Source organism: Mixophyes fleayi, chromosome 1 (assembly GCF_038048845.1).
Source record: "Mixophyes fleayi isolate aMixFle1 chromosome 1, aMixFle1.hap1, whole genome shotgun sequence".
Taxonomy (NCBI): domain Eukaryota; kingdom Metazoa; phylum Chordata; class Amphibia; order Anura; family Limnodynastidae; genus Mixophyes; species Mixophyes fleayi.
In genome coordinates, this window is record NC_134402.1 from 49,828,098 (window position 1) to 49,839,601 (window position 11,504).

Below are 11,504 nucleotides of genomic sequence, written 5' to 3' on the forward strand. Positions count from 1 at the left end.
GTAACCTGTGCAACCTCACTAAGCCTTCCTGTATTATATAACATGTATCACAGATAAAGACTAACATTAGAAAACAAAAGAGAAATAAAAGGGGATAATAATTTGCAAGTTAAATGTAAGACCACTTCTATTGTCTGAAAGGGTTGAGTCTGTGTCAGTAATCACCACATTATCCAAAAGCTAGCGGAGCATAAAGCTATTTATCATAAAATGGAGAAATATACACTATAGAATTATAATTTATACACAATTAGCTACTGGACAAACCGTTTTGTGATGCAGATGGTTGATGTAAAACGCACAACCATTTATAGACTTAGGAGGAGGGGGGGGGGTAGCACAACATTGCTTTATTGTAAAACCCAATGTAAAAATACCAGTATTAGTGTGCATAATGCAATGCAGTATTTACCCTGCATGCAAAAATTGCATTTGCACTCTTTGCAGTGCAATATGGTTTATCCAGATGTAAATTGCAACAGCCTGGATACCAGGGGGTAAATGTATTAAGCTGAGAGTTTTCCGGCAGGTCTGAAAAGTGGAGATGTTGCCTATAGCAACCAATCAGATTCTAGCTGTCATTTTGTAGAATGTACTAAATAAATTATAGCTAGAATCTGATTGGTTTTTCAAACCCGCCGGAAAACTCTCAGCTTGATACATTTACCCCCAGGACTTTGTTCTGGGTGCCTACCCTAACATCCTGGTATCTCATACATATTGCACTCAGGAAACATTTGCACATAACTAAATCAGACTTATCATGCTTAGATTGTTTTCATGATACAAAGACTCAGCTTGTTTTTAATTTGCATTTTTAATGCAAGTCGATAAAAATTAAGTCTTATATTTACCATACAGGGCCTGAGTCATTAAGGAGAGCAAAGCATAAAAAAAGAGTAACTTTTCACCTGGGCAAAACCATGTTGTTGGAGGGGGAGGTAAATTTAAAGTATAGGGACAGATTGATAGTTGTGGTAGGGCATGTTCTAAATGAACTTTAAATTTCAGTGTAAAAAGAGAGCTATAAAGTATTTGTGTGCTAGATGAAAAAACAGCCAGTATTTAAGCTATGTGCAAAATAATAAACTAATTTGCACCCCTTGCATTGTAACATGGTTTGTCCCAGAAAACATTTACTTCTTTTTTTGCCTTACTTTCTTAAATGACTTAATGACAGGCCTGTAGTTTTTTGTTCCTTTACTATCCATCCTAAATGCTGGGATAAGACTGAAATTCTACTCTATGTTTGCTGCATCATTCTGCAAATCACTACAATGACTGCCCGTGACCTCCAGTATCCAATTGAAATGGCTCAACTTCACCTACAAAGTCCTTCAGAACACTACCCCTTTTTTATATAGCAAACCTCATATTGAAATAATCTGCATCAGACTTGAGCCTCATCCATGCCTTCCACTGTTGTGGAATCACAAAATTGGGACATAATAAGTACTACCCCTGTTCCACCCAAACCTGCCTACACGTGGTTAAAACTCCATCCAATTTATATTAAGCCCTGCCTAATTTGCAACAAGCGAATAAGAATGTCCCGGCAAAATCAAGATAGTTGAAACGTATGCACACCTCCTTTCTGATAACCAGGTCTACAAGATGTTATCCACTGATGACATTCCCTACAAACCCTGAGTGTATTCTTATCCAGCCTTTAAATCTTTAAATGCACAATGAAATTCCACGTGTTTACTAGAGACTACACTAATCCCACCTATACTATTCATACTGGTACATCCTCAATGCTGTCCCAGTCTCTGCTATGGGCCACACATTCTCCTCTTGTTTCAGCTCTGTCCTTCTCCCACTAGATCGGAAGCTCTCTCATGAGCAGGGCCCTCTATTGTCTTGTTTTTATTCTTGCACTGTCTTTAATAGTAGTTTGCTCTATTGGGCTAATTACAAAGCTTGTATTCTGAGGTCTACATTTGGCAATCACAATTGCACCCAATAATGATTCCACTGAATCAAAGCCATCTATATGGCAATATCAAACCTATTTTGTGATATTGCTAGCATTATCCAACCTATTTTGTGATATTGGCAACAATATTGGCACCTGTGGCCAGCATTAGGCTATTAGCAAAGGGGAAGAACCTGACAAGGTTGTATGTTATCAATGTCAGTCAATGGATCATTAGGATTGTTGCATCTGGAGTAAATGTAGTATAATTTCTTATACAATACTTCACCTATTCTTAGAGATAGAACTTGCTTTATATGTACCAGCCTTAGTTTACTTGAAATACTGAGTGAATTTTAACATATTTGATTTTATTATCGGAAAGCAAATCTCTGGATGTTTACTAGTCTAAAATGCGTGAAGTATTTGGAGATATTGGGGATTATTTACTATCATAGTTCAAATGTGCAGTAACCTGTGGTAACCAATGAAGAGTTAGCTTACATTGCTCTTGTGCTAGTAGATACCTGATTGGTTGCTATGGGTTATTTGCATTTAGGACTAAGTAATCAAGTACTAAAATCAACTGACACCCATGTCTTCCTGCTCCACATCCCAAATGTGTGTAAGAATATGCCCAACCAGTTTTTTAATTATACATGTTTAAAATCATAAATTTGGTATGCTACCTTGAGATCGCAACCATTTTCTGTGTAAATATTAATCATACACAAATGAGCTGTGACATATTGTTTCACATTGCATGAGCTAGGCAAATACTGCACCCTATTGGGCAGAACATAACTCCACAGTAAGTACAGGAAATTGAGGCTAAAATGGACAAGCTTGTGGTTGTGGGGAATAGGAAAGCACTGTGTAGTACTCGCATATGGAATGAAAGAAATGTGTCATCCCTTTCTGTCTAAACTCAATTTGGATGGAAAACATTGAATTTCATTTTCTGAGTTGTTGTTTTGTGGCTCTAAAATTAACCTTTTGCTTTTGGATTTCGGTAGAGGTCAGGATAGACAGGATAGACATTGACATTCTGATATTTGAGAGCACCTGATGTACCAAGGGCAGCACTGTGTCATGATCCTTATAGTCTTAGGGCCTGAGTCAGTAAGGAGAGTAAAGCATAAAAAAAGGAGTAACTTTGCACATGGGCAAAACCATGTTGCATAGGACGGGGAAGTAAACTTAAAACGTGGGGACAAATTTATAGTTGGGGTAGTGCATGTCCTACATCAACTTTAAATTTCAGTGTAAAAATAAAGCTATCAAGTATTTGTGTGCTACATGAAAAAATCAGCCAGTATTTAACTTGTGTGCAAAATAATAAACTAATTTGCACCCCTTGCATTGCAACATGGTTTGTCCCAAAGAATAATTCCTTTTTTTTTTGCTTTACTTTCCTTAGTGATTAAGGCCCCTAGAGTTTGGCTGTGAGCAGTACAGGTGGGGGGAGATTTAGAAATAGTGGGCCTGATTCATTAAGTTAAATACTGACTGTTTTATCATGTATCACAAAAATATCAACTTTAAATTTCAGTGTACAAATAAACTATCAAGTATTTGTGTGCTACATGAAAAAACAGTCAGTATATAACTTATGTGCAAAACAGAAAACTAGTTTGCACCCCTTGCATTGTAACATGGTTTTGTCCAGGAGACTGAAATAAGAAGTTTTTAAAGTTAAGATCCTTAATGAATCAGGCCCAGTGTTCTTAATGTGGTACTTGTTTGATTTCTGCTTTAATAAAACTTTATTTAGCAGTGGTACAAAAACATGAATTTTAGTAAAGCTCAGAAAGACATTAAAGATAACTGAATAACATACTATATTCTTTAACATAAAAACACAGCTAACAAAGTATTTTAAAAAATACTTTGTATAAGTATTGTTGCAGGTACAGTAGCTTTAAAAAGTTCTCACCCCCTTCACATTTTATTTTCTCACATCATGGAATCAAAATGGATTTATTCTGGAATTCTTACCACTGATCAGCAAAAAGACATTTCGTAATGTCAACTAAAAAAACCTCTAAAGCTTTTCTTAATTACAAGGTAAAACAGACAATGATTACATGAGTATTCAGCCCCTTCTAGAAGTACTTCTGCTGTAATTACAGATGTGCTTTGCTCATCTGGCTATTTTTACCTATTCTTCTTTTCTATTGCTTGAATTCAATCAGGTTGGATAAGGTTGGTGATTAGCAATTTTCAAATCGTCCCATAGATTCTTGAGCAAATGGAGGTCTTTGATTAGGTCACTTCAGGACATGGATTTTTTTATTTTTTTTGTATTTAAGCAACTCCAATGTGGCTTTTGCTGTATGCTGGGTCATTGTTGTGGAATATGAATCTCCCAACTCCAACATCTCTTGCATTCTGCAGCAGGTTTCCCTCAAAGGAAAGATTTCTTTAGATTTTACTCCTTCCATTTTCCACTCTCTTCAGACACGTTTTCTAGTCCCTGATGTGCCCGGGCTATTGTTGGTCCATGGTCATGATGAACTTGACAATGCCCCAGAGGATATTAAATGTCTTTGAAATCTTATATCCTTCTATCCTTTCCCTGATTGGTGCTTTTCAGTAACCCTTTCTCAGATTTGCTTTACATTATGAGCAACTGGAAACCCTACCTTAGTGTGCATCTGTTTCAGTTTTACCTGAACCTGGGATTTAACTGTACGTGAAGATCAAGAAAGGCAATTCCTATTCCCATTTGAGTCACTTAATTAAATGAATTTCAGTTAAGATAAAAATAGAATGTAGTGAATTCAAGTGCTATATATATATATTGTGAGAAAGTACACCATTCACAGGAATCGGACACAGGTATGCTGAACCATTTGGCTGTTTATTGGCAGTTGCCAGGATGGTTAAACAGCTCCAATGCTGGTACAGCAATCATATCCAGTAACAGTACACGGAAATCACCACCACCTACATCTAGCTAGACATTACTTCCCTGTCTGCTCGCCGGCCACTTACTGGCATCGGTGCCACCCACACATACAGACAGTGTCTTTATCCTCCACCCCAAGCACTACAACAAATCACAGCAAAGCAATCACACCCATGTGGAACACCTGTGTGTGTGTGTGCTCAAAAAGGAACCTAAGAAAAACTTAACCCTGTCTGCAGCCTGCTGCTGCAGACTAACCGTGTTCCTACCCGTTCCCTTACAGGGAACTGTGGCAAATATCCCTCTTTGCCACAATATATATATATAGTGGAGAAGAAAACTCATTATTGTGTAAAACCATTACTGTGCCAAATATAAAATAAATGAATTTGAAAATCTTGGTGCAAAATCATACCCATTACTACTCAATTGATCTGTAAATAAGAATCCTCTTCATATATTAAACAATTTTTACTTGGGGGTCTATTTATTAAATGAAATACCCTTTCTCCAGCGAAAATGTGTGTTTTCACTGCATATAGGGCTTCCGCCTATTAAAGGCTACCGCCAGTGATGACTATCTCTAGGGCACTGTGACAAAGACGTCCCCAAGCAAAACCTATTTAACAAAAACAACTACTGTCCTATCGCTATTGACGTTAAGTCAAGCATATTGTAGTTATTTTTTACAGTAAATTAACTATCTTTTAAGTTCACACACACACACACACACACACACACATATATATATATATATATATATATATATATATATATAAACAAGTTAACCCGTGCATGATACTCATGCATTCTAGTCAAATCAAGCTACTTAAGGTGTTAAAAAGGTTCTTGTCATGCATTTGGGCCTAGCCCATGCCTCCTCAGGGGAAGAGCGTTACTTCCCGACGCAAGCGCCCTTTTTTAACGTGGTTTTGTCCACATGTCACCACCTCATCATTTTTCTCCATCACCTCATCCTTCATCTTCATCGCCACATCCTTCATCAAGCTACTTAAGGTGTTAAAAACTCCCCACTGTCACCCCCGGCAACCACCAACCACTCCCAACTGTCACTTCTCCTTCAAGAAATATATAGGTCAGTGTATAACTCTGCCCAGCAGGTGGCGCTGCAGCTTGGTTTTTTTTTTTTCACACACGCCACTAGGCATTTATATAGTAGATATATTGTATCTAACAAAAGATTATAACTAGGGTAGGGGCTCTCATCAAGAAAATATTCAATTTGTCTATTGTATAAATTTATGTACATTTAAATATTAAAATTGAGGAAGACCCATGTTAAGGTTATTTATTTTCACACTACAATATCCTTTTCCTGTTCTCTGATGCAGTTTTCTTCCATCTATATAACTGCATATAAACTATAAACCACTTTGAGGCACAAGTAAAGAAGTGCTACATAGCCATTGTTGTTTTTGATGTTATTCTAGTTATCATTATTGTCATTATCATTATTAATAATACCAATAGTATAATATGTGGCATTACAATAGCTGAAGAGCTTAATACCTCTACTTTTGTATGTTGGAAAAGTTCTGTAGCCCACATTAAATGGCAGTGGTGGAACTAGGTTTGGAATATTATAGGATGGTTGTGGCAATGGGAGATATAATGAAAAACATCACAGCTTTGCCCAGTTTCCAAGGTATGACGATTAAAGAAAACAAACTACCGCTAAAGATGTACTTTCAGTACCTGTAACAACTGCACTATGGCTTATTTATCCACTATTAAGTAAGCAGTGGCACATATTTGTGACACTCAAAAGAAAATGGTCTTTCTCCGTCTGCTTGCTGGTATCATGCTGCGAAAGCAGTTGGGGGAAGCCAGCTCATTGCTGGCTGTGTCGGGCGAGCCAGTTGCAGGGGACTCGGGGCATTCAAGAGAAGCAGACAGAAGAGTGCCTCTGAAACTTACAGAGCCATATGCAAAAAGGTGAGTGTGGAAGCAGGGAGTGGTCTTCATGTAATGTGGATGGGTCAGTGGGCTATACATTTATATCTTATGGCAGTGGCTAATTTAATATGTTATGGGTGATATTAATGTATTAGTGAGGGCAATTGATTTGATATCGGAGCTATTTAATTTAATAAGGGGCTTATGATAGTGGCTTTTAATTTAACGTTGTATAATGAGATGATTACTTTAATGCTAGGGTGGTTTGGGGGCTATTTATTGAATTTGGGGCTGAGTTTGAGGCAAAGGAGGTCTATTCCACCCTCCCTTAGGATGTAAGCTCGTATGAGCAGGGCCCTCTTTCCTCCTGTCTCCATACCTGTTCTTCCACTCCGTCTCTACTGTATTTGCCTGCCCGGAGTTTACGAAGTATTGGTATTTTATGTTTAATGTTCTGTACTGTTTTGCCCTGTATGGTCTACTGTTTGTACTGTGTACGGCGCTGCGGAAACCATGTGGCGCCTTACAAATAAACGATAATAATAATATTTATTTAATGTGAATACCAATTATTTAATGTCAGGGCTCTTTGGGGGGGGGAATAGGTGTATTTATTAAATGTTAATACTATTAATTTAATATATCATGTAACTATCCTTTCTCCAAACAGGACCCCAACATTCCAGGATCCAGTCAAGCAACAAATGAGCTTAAGATACCAGCAGCCGCAGGTAGTGAAAGCTGCAAGCACAAGTAGGAGAGAGCATGACAGTCTGCCAACTGTCCTGATTCTCCTGGGACTGATTTTGGGTGACTGTCCTCAGTCAACATTTTATCCAATCTGAAGTGACAGTCAAGAGATATGTCCAGGTTCACACTGCTTTATTTGAAAAGGAGGATCTGCAGGCACCTAACACTAGTTTATGCAGCATTTCCCATGTATATGAATAGAATGGGAAAGGGTTGGAGAGGGGCCTAACAAAATTATACCCATGCCCCCTTGCATGATGTTCACAACTATAGTGGCGTGGCATGGAAACACCCTCTCTAGAAATCATGTGTTTTAAGCAGGTGTCCAAAAAATGCTGCAAAGTAAGAATGCTTTCAAAAATAGAAGTGTTAATAGTTTAATTTTTTATCAATTAACAAAATGCAAAGTGAATGAACAGAAGAGAAATCTAAATCAAATCAATATTTGGTGCGACTATTCTTTGCCTTCAAAACTGCATCAATTCTACTAGGTACAGTAGGAGGCAGCAATCCATTATATCACTGGCTGACCCATTAGTGAGCCACAGGTTTTTTTTCTTATTTTTATTCAGTTCTTTGAATGGTATGGTCTCCTTCATTGAGGATGTTGGAGTATGGAGGTGGCCACATCTTGTTGATCAGAAGTGAAAGTGAACAGCTCAGCTAACTGTTATGTAATCAGTCCTAGATGGGGTATGAAGATATCCAGAACATAACTGTTGGGCCTCTTTTTGTTCTTGACCCGGCACAATTTGTATAACTTTTTACACAATTTTGCACTGGGGTCCAGACAACACTATACTAAGAAATGTTAACTCTTGGCCAGGTCCCTCCACATTGTCCTCGTTCTTGTCCATTCTATAATCTCCATCTGAGCGATTAGTTTAGAGAGAGCTTCTTTCATTTTGGCCTTAGTCGTCGGACCATGCTGTTAATATAAAGTACTCACATCCAGTTGAGCATGCTTAAGTCACTAACCACCAGTCCATGACATATGATAGGAGGGTGTAGGTATTCCTGAAGATTGGCTTTAAAGTGTTACCACATCTCTATAGAGAATGAAAATAATGCATTAGCCAGGTTTATGACTGCATGACATTGCCCTGTCTCCTTTGCTATTGCCACTTTTCTAATTAAGGCAGTGTCAGCTCCTCCATCCCACAGTATCAGCACCCTCTGCCTACACTGTTTTATTAGGTCTGTCTGTTCTGTTTTTGTATATTTGTAGATTTCCTTTACTTATCTGTCCATGACATTGTAATATTTAACATCATTGTTGGCATCATCCTCACAGTCTTCCACTAAACCAAGGAAGGTCTAACTTATGTTGCTGCTAAAGTGCTTTAATTATTTGTGGAACACTTCTTATAGAGGGAATAAAGCATAAAAAAAACTTGCCCTGGAGACTTTTTGACCTTGGACTCCACGTTTGCAGTTGGTATTAGAAGTATTAGTCTATACCTTCAACTGATAAAAGCCAAGAAGGAGGTGGTCATGAAGAAGTTATTCTTAAAACAAAGGAAAGTAAAGGTCCTCAGCAAGGACGACTAAAACATCACACCCAGGGTTTATCAACTCTGCTCTAGAGGGGGAAAGCCAAAAACTAGGAAGAAATGAGAAAATTAAAGATACGTTTCCTGCAGGCTCCTGTAGCTTTATTGCCCAAGAGACACATTTCTCACAATATTTGAACATCTGACTATGGCCCAAGATTGACCCCCTACCACCTGGGCAACTCGAACTGCTCCACTGCAGTGTGTGGATGCTCAAGTAGCTTTCAGTCAAAGAAAACGTGGGCTATGCTAAATTAAGAGGCCATTGCTGATACTTTAGGGCTTAGTCCTGAAGCCTATTGTCTTAAATTTTGTTTTGATTCACCTCTGCTACCCTGTCCTGGGCATTGGCACACAGTCTGATGGATCTGGCTTCTAAGTAGTGAAAAATATGAATGGTGAATTTGAAGGACTATCAACACATTTACCATGAAATAAGTAACAGTTCTCTGTGTAACAAGGGACTTTACAACTACACAATTCAGCAGAGTGTACTGTACCATTTGCCACAATTTCAGTTTCCCACCTATACTGGACAAAACTCATTAGACACAACAAAGACCTGCTGTAGATCTGAGCGCAGAATAATCTTTATTTCTAATTTGTTCTAAATGGGTTAGACCACAGTCACTGTCTAAGAAACATATTGTTGAGCTCACTGTTCTAGAACAATTTACCCAAGATCTCCAACCTTCTTTAAGTTGCTGGGTCTGGTTACAACAATGTAATTCTTTACTCACTAAGATCACACTAGTCAAAATCATCATGAGTGCTTCAGAATGTTCGAGGATGTACAAATTTAGTAAGAAATGCATCAGGGTCATCAGTCACATTCATTTTGGACACTAAAACTGACACTTCTACAGGACCCTGGTAGGATACCTGGAGAAACCGTGCTTGACTAGCCAATGCCATGAGTACTGGAGAAACCATCAGTCCCATGCAACTTCTGGGCATTGATGTCAGATCCTGATGTTGTCAGAGTCTGATAGACCACGACCAGGGACACAAGCATGGTTGAATCATGTTCACAGCTGAACCAAGTTTCTAAAGCCCTACCCTGGCAAGGGCTCCTGCTAAGATGAGTTGCCCGCTCATTTTTAGAATGAACCCAGAAACAGACAGCTACACCCAAGTTCCTGGAGCCAGCTTTTCTATTCCTGGCACCTTCACCTCTGGAAAACTTTCGTTTCAAGAAGGAAGAAGAGTGCCCACAAAATGATTGTGCCTTTACCAAACGTTACACGTCCCACATGATCTGGTTCCTCCAGGCGAAAGAAAGACCCACAAATACAGAACTCAGGCTCTGAAAAAAACTTTGATCCTGGCATCCCAAGGACAAAGGTCATCAGGGATAAATTGATTATTACTTGTATATACCAGGATACAAAACCATATCCCTCTTCATTTGTGGATCTCCAGGGTAAAATAGCTATAGATTAAGTGGAACTTTGTTTTTCACAGCACCAGTACTTGTAGGAAGAGACTGGGGGGTAAATGTATCAAAGTGCGATTTTGCAACTCCAGCGATTTTCTCGGGAGAGTTGAAACTCGCCGATGTATGAAGCTGAGATTTCATGCAAAATCGCCAGAGTTCTGCTTCTGTCAAAATCGCTGTTTGCAAAATCGCCAGAGATCCAACTCCCGACTGTTTGCCACTGCAGCTATACAGCTCTCAAATGTATGAAGCTGCGAGTTAGTAAACTCAGGAGAGTTTGCTTCAAAATACGCCAGATACAACACGCTGCTTGATAGCAGCGTGTTGTACAAACACATCACTGTTACACTGCCCTGGCAGTGTTAAAACTGTAAAGAATAGATAAAAGTTGAAAAAAAAAAAAGCGTGAGGTCCCCCCACTATTAATGCTTAACCCTAGTGCTGCCTGTCTAGTGCTGGTCCCGTGAAAATCGGGGAAAAATTTTGCGTGGGGTTCCCCCGATTTTCACTTTACCAGCACTAGGCAAACCAGCCAGGGTTGGCGGCACTATAGCAGGGAGACGCGCGGCAGGGGTCCCCCTGCCATAATGACTAACCAACCCTAGACTGTTCAGCGCTGGGCTGGATTTCCTAGGGAGTGGGGTCCGCCGAAAAAAACGAGCGGGCCCCCCCCTCATGTTCTTGCTGATTGTAGAATATAGCAGGGGAATTAGCAGTCTGGAAATGTAGACAGGAACACTGCACTTGTAATGCAGTCAGGAACACTGCACTTGTAATGCAGTCAGGAACACTGCACTTGTAATGCAGTCAGGAACACTGCACTTAGGAGTGCAGACCAGATCACTGGAGCCAAGAACTATCCTCTGGAGAGAAGTGTGTTGTTCTGGCAATGAACAGATCACAGCAGCAGGTTTAAATAGGGTGTCCCAAACAACTATTGGCTGATCAGTTCATGTGATCACAGCTGCAGAATCTGATTGGTCTGGAATGATCACCTGACTGCATCCAAGATGGCCG